This window comes from Schistocerca gregaria, chromosome 7 (genome assembly GCF_023897955.1).
Source record: "Schistocerca gregaria isolate iqSchGreg1 chromosome 7, iqSchGreg1.2, whole genome shotgun sequence".
Taxonomy (NCBI): Eukaryota; Metazoa; Arthropoda; class Insecta; order Orthoptera; family Acrididae; genus Schistocerca; species Schistocerca gregaria.
In genome coordinates, this window is record NC_064926.1 from 63,075,239 (window position 1) to 63,088,409 (window position 13,171).

Below are 13,171 nucleotides of genomic sequence, written 5' to 3' on the forward strand. Positions count from 1 at the left end.
TATGTTTCTCGTCTGAAGCAGGGACTACAGCATCGAACCTTTTCCAGGCATCACCGTTCCTCTAATGGACCACTTCTGTTGTTGCATATAATTCATCACTTAATTTTCGTGCTACACCTTCGACAGCGTATTAACATGTAGTTTCGTTAGAAGCCATCTGAACCCGAGAATCATTCATTGTTAGCCTATCAGTGTTGGCTTTCAACGCTAGGATCGTCCACTCAGTTTCCGTTCTAAGCCACGACTAGCCTCACACTCCTGTTCTCAGACTCGTTATACTCGCCGATATGCGGCGGAAAGGAGCGAACAGCGGCACCTTGATTTCCACTGTGTGCAACCCTCAGCATCATACTCGCACTCACTACGGTTGTTGTTTCTACTGTATCCAGTGTGTACTCACCCGCGCCGTGATCCAGGCCCCGCGGCCGCTGTGGCACGAGGATGGGATGGAGGCGGCGTTCCTGGAAGGCGGCCTTCACATTGGCGGCGGTTGCTGCGTGGGCGGTGGCGGCGGCAGGGCCAGGGGCGGGAGATAGCAGCAGCAGGAAGTCGGGGCGATACCGCAAGCCAAGCCTGCAACATCTGGCGCCGTGTCTGCTGGGGAGCTACACACACACACACACACACACACACACACACACACACACACACACACACACACACACACACACAATATACACTCCTGGAAATTGAAATAAGAACACCGTGTATTCATTGTCCCAGGAAGGGGAAACTTTATTGACACATTCCTGGGGTCAGATTCATCACATGATCACACTGACAGAACCACAGGCACATAGACACAGGCAACAGAGCATGCACAATGCCGGCACTAGTACAGTGTATATCCACCTTTCGCAGCAATGCAGGCTGCTATTCTCCCATGGAGACGATCGTAGAGATGGTGGATGTAGTCCTGTGGAACGGCTTGCCATGCCATTACCACCTGGCGTCTCAGTTGGACCAGCGTTCGTGCTGGACGTGCAGACCGCGTGAGACGACGCTTCATCCAGTTCCAAACATGCTCAATGGGGGACAGATCTGGAGATCTTGCTGGCCAGGGTAGTTGATTTACACCTTCTAGAGCACGTTGGGTGGCACGGGATACATGCGGACGTGCATTGTCCTGTTGGAACAGCAAGTTCCCTTGCCGGTCTCGGAATGGTAGAACGATGGGTTCGATGACGGTTTGGATGTACCGTGCACTATTCAGTGTCCCCTCGACGATCACCAGAGGTGTACGGCCAGTGTAGGAGATCGCTCCCCACACCATGATGCCGGGTGTTGGCCCTGTGTGCCTCGGTCGTATGCAGTCCTGATTGTGGCGCTCACGTGCACGGCGCCAAACACGCATACGACCATCATTGGCACCAAGGCAGAAGCGACTCTCATCGCTGAAGACGACACGTCTCCATTCGTCCCTCCATTCACGCCTGTCGCGACACCACTGGAGGCGGGCTGCACGATGTTGGGGCGTGAGCGGAAGACGGCCTAACGGTGTGCGGGACCGTAACCCAGCTTCATGGAGACGGTTGCGAATGGTCCTCGCCGATACCCCAGGAGCAACAGTGTCCCTAATTTTCTGGGAAGTGGCGGTGAGGTCCCCTACGGCACTGCGTAGGATCCTACGGTCTTGGCGTGCATCCGTGCGTCGCTGCGGTCCGGTCCCAGGTCGACGGGCACGTGCACCTTCCGCCGACCACTGGCGACAACATCGATGTACTGTGGAGACCTCACGCCCCACGTGTTGAGCAATTCGGCGGTACGTCCACCCGGCCTCCCGCATGCCCACTATACGCCCTCGCTCAAAGTCCGTCAACTGCACATACGGTTCACGTCCACGCTGTCGCGGCATGCTACCAGTGTTAAAGACTGCGATGGAGCTCCGTATGCCACGGCAAACTGGCTGACACTGACGGTGGCGGTGCACAAATGCTGCGCAGCTAGCGCCATTCGACGGCCAACACCGAGGTTCCTGGTGTGTCCGCTGTGCCGTGCGTGTAATCATTGCTTGTACAGCCCTCTCGCAGTGTCCGGAGCAAGTATGGTGGGTCTGACACACCGGTGTCAATGTGTTCTTTTTTCCATTTCCAGGAGTGTATATATGGCACTGATTGCCACTTATTAACTGTGTGGTTCACAGACACTAAACCAGACTGAAAAATGCCCGTATCGTAGCACAAAAAAGGCGAATACGTTTTGGGCAGAGTTACGGAAATACAAGAAGAGAACTAGCTTTTCGATTCATCTGGCACCTTCAAATACATTTAAATCAAAACATCTTGACTTTTTGCTTTTCTATTTCTTTGTATTGGTACCCATGTCGTATAATACAATGCATTACAGTTTAGGATGCATGGATCACCAGTCCACACCCACTCTTAAACATTTCCTATTACAGATCCATGTTGATTCTTGGATACTTCCTACTGCAGATGCATCCCGCTCTCTAAAAGCACATAAATTTGTGTACTTGTTCTTACAACCCTCACCGTGCATGTAACAGGGTTTGGGTCAAAGAGAGCTCACTGCACTAGGGCAGTAGGGTTAACTCTCACAAAAGAGAGATGTTCCGATTTAAATGTCTCAGAAGTTGCCAGATAAGTCTAAAAGCTAGTTCTCTTCCTCCACATTCCAAACTCTGCACATGACATATTCACCTTTTTTATGCTACGATAGTAGACCGTCATACCTTAGCAACCGACTTTATTTTTCTTGACTCAAACGACGATTGATCCCATATGCGTTTTTTTTATTGTCTCTCGAACCACGTGGCTTACCTCATGGCAACGGATAAAACTTTCACAAAACAAAGACCATTAATTACTTATATTTGTCTAACTTATTACAAAATTTGAAGTGACTAGCACAAGTTTGAAACATAAGCGGTGCACGTAAAAAATAAACCTTACAAAAAACATTATTTATTTGATTCAGTTTACGCCATTTGCGTGCATTCAACTCTCACAAGAACGAATTTTACGTCCTACATTTAGCTCTGCTTTAAATCATCTTATCTCTATAATGGATAAGGATTACTGGATTTTAAAAAATTCGTTTTGAATTCATCCATTTGTCTACCTGATCTATTCGAGCTTGAGTTCTACGCTCTTTAAAAGTGATTGTTTTTGCACGTGAAATCCGAACAGTGTACATTCAAATGGTGCCATTACCTAAGCATTAATTTTAGTTCAGTTAAAATACTTTGCAAAAGGAACTAATCGATTCGCACAATTTGCCTGGGGGGCCAGCTACGGTTGTCGTTCAAAGCTTGCTTAATATACCGAAACATAGCTGCAGTAAGACAAGACATTCGAATGGCTATACAAATGACTGCAAATGACTGCTGATCCGGGCTAAACCAAGAACATAGCCATTATGGCCGAGAATAATAGAAACTTTTCGCCCAATGTTCCTAGCTGAAATAGGAACCGAGCACCAAGACTCTCCCAGACCGCGATTCTGCACTCGTCCTTCTTCAGTATGTGACGATAAGGGGCCGTCGCACGAAAACCGAGACAGATGGAGAAAAAGAACTAAACGGTTTATTATTTCAAAAGTGGTCTCCGCAACTTTTAATACATTTATCCGACTGTGAGACAAAACGATCAACGCCTTCATGGGAAAATGTCTGCACTTGTTTACGGAACCATGATTGTACCCAAGCGAAGCGTATCAGTGGCCATGAACGTCTTTCTTTGGGGCTCCAAAAATTCGGAAATCGCAGGGGAAGAGATCGGTGTTGCACGGAGGATGTGTCAAGCGTTTTCCAGCGAAAGTTCTGCAGCGTAATCTAAACAACCTTGCCAAGATATTGGCCCTCCCACTTCGGCCTTCCGTAGACAGCCGCAAACATTTTCCTCGAAGCCATTTTCCGTCTTGTCTGAAAGTGATATAGATGTATTAACAGTTATGGCACTTACTTTTGAAATAATAAACAGTATGCTTACTTTTTTTCTGTCTGTCTCGTTTCCATTTGACTGCACCTCACACTTGGCAGAACTCCTCGTGATATGAAAAGTGCTATAGATTTACAAATACTATACGGTGTCTCACAGTGGATGCATACACCGGTGGTGCATCAATTTTGCTCATTTTTAGCGCGACTGTAGTACATATTTACAGTAAAATGTTGCTGTAGTACTATGTGCTTCAGAAGTTTTTTTCGATAAATCGAGGTTCAAAGTTTCACGAGCGGCGCGTTGAACGTCGTACGAGAGCGACATCTGTCGAGTAGTGGCGTTACCGCAGTCTGCTAATATACTTGTAGTCTCACCCTATTTCACCCGAGTCACTTTCGTTTTTTCTGGTCTACCAAACACAGGCATCGCTACAATGAATCAAGTTTCTTCTCAGTCTAATACGAGGGTCAGTCAAAAAGTAATGCCTCCTATTTTTTTTCTACGTTTAATTGTCAGGAAATTTAAATGCAATTACATAGGTTGAAAACCACAACATTGAGGATCATTTTGTCATTTTTCAATGTAATCTCCGCCCATCTCTACAGTTTTGGTCCATCTTTGAACAAGGGCATGTATCCCAGCACGGTAAAAATCACAGCTCTGCTTCCTAAGCCATTGACGCACGGATGTTTTGACGGCCTCCTCATCTTCAAAATGAATCCCACGATGAGCTTCTTTTAGTGGCCCGAACAGATGGAAGTCTGATGGTGCCAGGTCAGGGCTGTATGGGGGATGAGGCAAAACTTCACATCCAATTTTGACAATCTCGTCAGAGGTGTGACGACTGGTGTGTGGTCTTGCATTGTCATGCAAAAGAAGAACATCTGCCATTGATTTTGTTGGGCGAACTCGCTGAAGACGTGCTTTAAGTTTTTTGAGGGTTGTGACGTATTGAACAGAATTTATTGTGCATCCCTGCTCCAAAAAATCAACCAGAATCACACCCTCTGTATCCCAGAAAACTGTTGCCATAACTTTCCCTGCCGATCGCACAGTTTTGAATTTTTTCTTCCTCGGCGAGCTTGTGTGACGCCACTCCATTGACTGCCTCTTTGATTCGGGTTCAAAAAAATGCACCCATGTTTCGTCCCCGGTCACAATTTTTTTCAGAAACTCATCTCCCTCCAAACGGAAGCGCTGCAAGTGTTGGGAGGCTATTGTTTTCCTTGCCTCTTTATTCTGATCGGTTAACATTCTTGGAACCCACCGTGCACAAACTTTTGAGTACCCCAATTGTTTAATAATCGTGATCACACTGCCTTTACTAAGAGAAATAATGCGACACACTTCATCTGCAGTCACCAGACGGTCACCACGAATGATGTCATCAACTTGCTGAATGTTGTGTGGAGTCACTGCACTCACCGGCCTGCCGCTCCGCTTTTCGTCAGTCAACGGTGTTTGCCCTTCAGCTTCCTTACAACGACGAACCCATCGTCTAACAGTGCTGACATCCACTGTCACAACACCATACACCTTCTTCAGTCTTTCATGAATGCGTATGGGCGTTTCACCTTCTGCATTCAAGAATTCAATCACACAACGCTGTCTCAAACGAACATCGATGTCGGCCATCTTACAAACTTCTGCTGTGCTGCCACCTGTTGACACAGAAAGTTACTACTGCAGTGGATTGCAGAAGGTTTGAGGAATGGCGCCAAATTCAAATTTTTCACTTAACTTAATTTTTTTAAGTAGAAAAAAAATGGGAGGCATTACTTTTTGACCGACCCTCGTAATAATGACAGTTATTAACGCGATACATTCGTAGTGAGAGATAACCGAGATGTAATACGGAATTAAAGTGAAATAACCATGGATTTAACCACACACTGATGGTCGTATCGAAAATACAGTTTATGTTTTGTCAAGTAGGTGTATCCCTGTATGTCTTCCCGCGATACGCACATTTTTCGTCTATTTTAGTCATCTGTGTCCCACGTAAATTAATTTTCTCGTGATTTCAGCTTATATTCTGATTTTCAGTCTTTTCGCTATTTCTTCATAATTTCGCGCTGTTCCCTTCTTTCATTTGTCCATACTTTCTGAACGTTTCCTGAAAACCCCAAACTTCCTAACGTTGTTTCGAAAAATTGGTCCGCTTGAAGTTCATTTCCGCTAAGTCCTTTTTCGCTTCAACTGATTTGTGTCTTCGGATTTTTGTCGAAATGGTCAATTTTATTTTTCTAAGTTTTTCAGTTTGGGTGTGGATTTCATCAATTATTACTTCTCGTGCAGCACTCCCAACTTTTCTTGCGTATTCCCTTCTTTCTCGGTCATACAGGTAGCATTAGATTTAGTTCTTAGACACATTCTGTGAATGAACTGATCACACATAGTGACAGTGCAAGCGATATAACTACGCAGATAAATTTAAGCGCGAGAAGCATTTTGCGCCATATCCGTTAGTACCCTGCCTAGTCGGGTGGCGTCGCATTTCTGGTGCGTTCCACTGACGACAGAGGTCGCGAAAGTTCAGCGGAGGCCTCCGCGGGTCGTGACTCGAATCAAGAAACAGCAGGAAAGCGTCGCATGAATGCTGAACAGCCCAATACAACGAATTCCATTACGACGGCATTGTTCGTCTTGCGAGAAGAAAAACCCATTAAGAGATTCCGACAGCGACTGGAGTGGTTGGCTGGAGTCACTCCTTAATTCCAAATGGTATTCGTAGTCGTGCTTTTGCAAATACGCATTAACCCCCCTTTTCCCCGGAATCGACTGCACGCGAACGCGCAACGCCGAATAAGAATTCTGTCTGGTGTAAACACCAGGCGCGCGTCAGCAAACGACATTCGGTCGTGCTCGGTTTGCCTTCACTTGTGTGCCCCAGTGTTCCGCTGGTTACCGACCTTTTAGCGAACCATCAAAGACAGTTCGAGTACTCTCCGCTAGCAGCACGGAAATCTTTCGTGTGCTTTCTTGCCAGCTTCTGTTGTTGTCGTTGTTACGAGTTGCGTGACAGACGTAGTGGTCACAGAAGAAAATGTACTGTTGTTGGTAAAAGAATATAGACACCTTACGTGCTTCTGGGATCACAGATATTCACAGCGCAAATGCGGTAGGAAAAGCAATACGATTGGCAGAAAATTGCCAAAGTACTCGAGTGGATTACTGGCGACGTGAAAGAGACGATAAATGCATTGGACGCTTGCAATAGCGGGAAGGAAGTGAACCAGCACAAGCTTTGTAATTCTTTTTCCAGAAAATGTAAGGCACACTAAATTCCCTTAAACGTAAACTAGCACGAATATGCTGATTGAAATTAGAGCTATACGAAAGAGCTGATCATTAGCGTTGCTTACATCCGTGGTATCTGTAATTACATGGCTGATGTTTCGCTGTTGTGGTTAAGGTTTTCGGTGATACATAAAAATGGTTTACCTGGGATCACACTGTCAGCCTTGTAATAACCGAAACAGTAGATTTGATCGAGAAGTCTATGTGACAGGTCGTATTTCCGGTAGTCCCTACCAGACAAAACACAACGGATTGCCGGACAATTTGCCCATTACAGATAAACTGATCAGTCATATTTGTGACAACGTACCGATGATAATCCATCATGTTATCACGACGCTACTGCTTACGTCATGTTTATATGGAACAAGTACCAAAGAAAGCATTCTTTCAACGCTCACTTCACCCTTTCCTTAATGGCTAACGTTATTAAACGTCTATTACAGTGCAATTCGCGCTCGCTGGGATAAAAAAAAGACAGTTTACTTGACTTCCTCAGAACACGAGACATCAGTCTGCGTTGCTGCTACACCGTGGCTACATCCGACTCAGCACATTTCAATTCGAGGCTATCACATCACGCGAAGAGATCGCGTTGATGGATATGGCGATACTGCTATCTTGATTAAACATGGAACTGACTACACGCTCCTGCATGTTGATCTGTGCGGAGACTGGTGATGCAATAGGAGTGCCTTTAAAGGCTACTGGGCATAACACACTGAAGTGCCAAAATAAACAGGTACACGCATGAGTATTCAAATACGGAGGTATGTAAACAGGGAGAATTCGCCACTGCGGTCAGCAACGCCTATATAAGGCAAAAAGTGTCTGGCGCAGTTGTTAGATAGATCAGTACTGCTGCAATGGCAGATTATAAAGATTTAAGTGAGTCTGAACGTGGTGTAACAGTCGGCGCAAGAGCGATGGGACACAGCATCTCCGAGGTAGCGGTGAAGTGGGGATTTTCCCGTACGACCATTTCACGAGTGTACAGTGAATATCACAAATCCGGTAAAACATCAAATCTCCAACATCGCTGCGACAACCTTATGAATCCATGAACCCTGCATGTCAGCAGGGGACTGTTCAAGGTGGTGGTGGCTGCGTATGGTGTGGGGCGTGTGCAGCTGGAGTGATATGGGTCCCTGTTACGTCTAGGTACGACTCTGACAGGTGACACGTACGTAAGCATCCTGTCTGCTCACCTGCATCCATTAATGCCCATTATGCATTCCGACGGACTTGGTCAATTCCAGCAGGACAATGCGACACACCACGCGTCCAAAATTGCTACAGCGTGGCTTCTGGAACTCTTCTGAGTTTAAATACTTCCACTGGCCCCCAAATCCTCCAGAAATGAACATTATTGAGCTTATCTAGAATGATTTAAAGTGGTGTTCCAAAGAGATCTCCACCCCCTCGTAATCTCACGGATTTATGGACAGCACTGCAGGATTCGTGGTGTCAGTTCCCTCCAGCACTACTTCAGACACCAGTCGACTCCATGACACATCGTGTTGCGGCACTTCTGATATTAGGCAGGTGTACCAGTTTCGTTAGCTCTTCGGTATATAAATCTCTTATCAGTACACAGAGTACCAGATGAGAATATAAATTGTGAAAGACTGTGTGATTTGATTGCCGCTATTGAACAGCCAACGATAATAATAGGTGATCTCATTGTGTATCATTCGGCTTGGAATCAAAAATGGCCGTAGAAATGTTGGAACACGTGAGGCAATGCTGACCCTACGACTTATCTTAGAAGAAAGATTAAGGAAAAGCAAACCTACGTTCCTAACATTTGTAGACTTAGAGAAAGCTTTTTACAATGTTGACTGGAATACTCTCTTTCTAATTCTAAAGAAGGCAGGGATAAAACACAGGGAGCGAAAGACTATTTACAATTTGTACAGAAACCAGATGGCAGTTATAAGAGTCGAGGGGCATGAAAGGGAAGCCGTTGTTGGGGAAGGGAGTGAGACAGGGTTGAGCCTCTCCCCGATGTTATTCAATCTGTATATTGAGCAAGCAGTAAGGAAACAAAAGAGAAATTCGGAGTAGGTATTAAAATCCATGGAGAAGACATAAAAACTTGGAGGTTCGCCGATTACATTGTAATTCTGTCAGAGACAGTAAAGGACCTGGAAGAGCAGTTGAACGGAATGGAGAGTGTCTTGAAAGGAAGATATAAGATGAACATTAACAAAAGCAAAACGAGGATAATCGAATGTTGTCGAATTAAGTATGGTGATGCTGAGGGAATTAGATTAGGAAATGAGAGGCTTAAAGTAGTAAAGGAGTTTTGCTATTTGGGTAGCAAAATAACTGATGATGGTCGAAGTAGAGAGGATGTAAAATGTACACTGGCAAAGGCAAGGAAAGTGTTTCTAAAGAAGAGAAGTTTGTTAACATCGATTATGATTTAAGTGTCAGGAAGTCACTTCTGAAAGTATTTGTATGGGGTGTAGCCATGTATGGAAGTGAAACATGGACGATAAATAATTGGATAAGAAGAGTCTAGAAACTTTTGAAATGTCCTGCTACAGAAGAATGCTAAAGACCAAACAGGTTGATCACATATTGAATAGAATTTGGGAAAAGAGGAGCTTGTGGCACAACTTAACAAGAAGAAGGGAGCGATTGGTAGGACATGTTCTGAGGCATCAAGGGATCACCAATTTAGTATTGGAGGGCAGCGTGCAGGGTAAAAATCATAGAGGGAGACCAAGAGATGAATGCACTAAGCAGATTCAGAAGGATGTAGGTTGCAGTAAGTACTGGGAGATGAAGAAGCTTGCACAGGATAGAGTAGCATGGATAGATGCATCAAAGCAGTCTCAGGACTGAAGACCACCATAACAACACCCTTAGGACATCACACACATCCATGCCCGAGGCAGGATTCGAACCTGCGACCGTAGAACGCGCGCGGTTCCAGACTGAAGAGCCTAGAACCGCTCGGCCACAGCGGCCGGAATCGAGATTTCATCGGAATTCCTTGGGAGCAACGCTACCCAAATCCGTGGCTCGCATTTAGACGCGAGATTGATGGCAAGGAGCAAGAACAATGCTACTGGGTCCTTTTCGTATACCAGTTGAAGAAGTTGTCAAATACTTTAACCTCTGCATCCACCCGATGCTTACTTGGTCGATGCATGTAAAGTACATCGCACCAAAAATTAAAAAGGCAGTTAAAATTATACATTCAATAACGAGAGGTTTGTGGTGTGCCGACCCAAGAGTATTCATGTCTTTATACTGTACGCAGATCCGGCCGTACCCGGACTACAAGGTTGGCAGAGGAATGCTTTGCTACTACATACTGGTTTATAAAGAAACTTCCGCCACTAGCATATAACTTTCACGACAATTCACTAATGTGTCACCGAAACGCAACGGTTTCGCAACACTTTTTTTTTTTTTTTTTTTTTTTTTTTTTTTTTTTTTTTTTTTTTTTGACGTGTTAAAAGAATCCGACAGCGGATTTAGACATTCGAAAGGATACACAACACATGGCATCTAATACGAGCCCACTATTATTAAAGGACTTTTCAAGTGATTGGGAACATATGACCGTCTCTAAACAGATGCATCAAGTACTGCAGATGGCGTTGGAAGTACATATTATGATGACAGACACACCACAGTGCTCAATTCCAGCTCCCTCCGGAAGCGTCGGTACTTATAGCAGAGTCCACCGCAATTCTAGAGGGTTTTAAATATGCTGATGGCTTATACATAGATACAATAATTATTCTGTTGGACTCGGCATCAGCATTACTGCTCATACGTAATAATTTCGCCTGTGACACAATTACTTGGTCTTACAGATCATGGACTGTATTGCAACGCTACTGCGTCGTAACAAGAAAATCACCATTCTCTGGGTAAAAGTGCACCATTGTCTCGTACCGGGGACTGTGAGGCTGACGCTAAGAGTAGCATGCACCACGGGACAAAGGCGTATGAACGTATTCCTTACACGGAGGCAGCAGATCAGAACCTTGTGGAACAACATGTGGCGCCTATTGTATCAACAGAGAGAAAGGCGTCATGTAGCTATACTACCACAAATCCATGCAAGACCGTGTTACTCCCTTGTTGTGCACCACGGAAAGTTTATACACACCATGTCTCACATCCGCTACAGCCATGAACGGTTCCGGCTCCACCTCTATCGGTTACAACAGACTGATTCGCCTCTGAGTGATTGCACAGCAGAGGAGGATATCGACCACATAATTCTGGGCTGCCGACGGCGATACCATGCGACAACCGAATTGTTGCAGTCCTCAGTGCACTACGACATCCTACCAGTGTGAAGTCACTACTCGCAACACATTATGTATCACTGTACAGACACATATAAAATAAACGAAAAATATACTATTCAAAAAAAAAAAAAAAAAGGCAGATTAAGATTCACTTGGCTCCATCCTGGGAGACAATCTCCACTCCTTCCAAATTAACTATGTAAGTGTACACCAGATGTGGACTGAATTCAAAGAAACAGGTCTCTATCGACAGCAAATGAGAGATTTATACTAAATAATGTAACAAACGAATGAGCTAATTCCCATCGGTACACAAAACGAGTCAGAACACCGTTGCAGAAACAGCGAAAAAAGCATGCCAAATTTAAACGAACGCAGAAGTACTATTAACTTCCGGGTTCCCGGGTTCGATTCCCGGCGGGGTCAGGGATTTTCTCTGCCTCGTGATGGCTGGGTGTTGTGTGGTGTCCTTAGGTTAGTTAGGTTTAAGTAGTTCTAAGTTCTAGGGGACTGATGACCATAGATGTTAAGTCCCATAGTGCTCAGAGCCATTTGAACCATTACTATTAACTGCTAGGTACGCATTACCGATGTGTCGGCTGAGGAAAACACGTCGTCATCCAGGTGTGAGGGTGGGCGTGGGGGGGATTAATTAATTGGTCAATTTCATTAATTTGCATATCAAGTTGATATCAAAAGTGGGCTCATGCTGCCCTTGCCCTACTACTCCCAGGACTGATATCTGAGTATCGATCTCGGTAACAGGCAAAAATAGTCAGTGTTTTCGATTCACAGATGACTGATCTGTTTACGAGAGGTGTTCAATAAGTAATGCAACACATTTTTTTTCTCGTCCAGTTTCAGTTAAAATAATATGCAATTTGTTGTGAGACGTCGTGGAATATTCCCGCTTTAGTCCTTTTAGTTTGATGAAGTCCCGATAGGTGGCGGCGCTACGATTACGATGATAATGGTGATGACTCGTTTGTGGGGCGCTCAACTGCGGGGTTATCAGCGCCTGCACAAATACCCAATCCTTGCTCAGCCCAGTCTTGCCCCTGTCATGAATGATGATGAAATGATGGGGACAACACAGACACCCAGTCATCTCGAGGCAGTTGAAAATCCCTGACCCCGCCGGGACTCGAACCCGCGACCCCGTGCTCGAGAAACGAGAACGCGACCGCGAGACTACGAGCTGCGGACAGGCGCCGCTAATGTAGCCTTTAAAATGCCTCCAATACATCCCACTTCCCCCCCCCCCCCCCCCCACACCTGACCCAAAGACAGAGAAACTAACCGCTATGGTCGCAGGTTCGAATCCTGCTTCTGGCATGGATGTGGTTCTAAGTTCTAGGCGACTGATGATCTCAGAAGTTAAGTCGCATAGTGCTCAGTGCCATTTGAACACAAATTGCGTGAAAATGTAATCACATGTCAGATCTACTATAATATACACTCCTGGAAATTGAAATAAGAACACCGTGAATTCATTGTCCCAGGAAGGCGAAACTTTATTGACACATTCCTGGGGTCAGATCCATCACATGATCACACTGACAGAACCACAGGCACATAGACACAGGCAACAGAGCATGCACAATGTCGGCACTAGTACAGTGTATATCCACCTTTAGCAGCAATGCAGGCTGCTATTCTCCCATGGAGACGATCGTAGAGATGCTGGAT

The 13,171-nt window shown here is 45.3% G+C and overlaps 1 protein-coding gene across 11 annotated transcripts in view; it reads right to left on the minus strand.

Annotated features, from left to right (window-relative positions):
* The window catches only part of LOC126282073 (uncharacterized), a 431,343-nt gene that overhangs the window by 120,180 nt on the left and 297,992 nt on the right, over positions 1–13,171 (minus strand). For all 11 annotated transcript variants that reach the window (XM_049981527.1, XM_049981528.1, XM_049981529.1 and 8 more), the window contains one exon: positions 401–573. The gene's annotated coding sequence lies outside the window, so the exon portion shown is untranslated. The remainder of the gene's footprint in view (positions 1–400; positions 574–13,171) is intronic.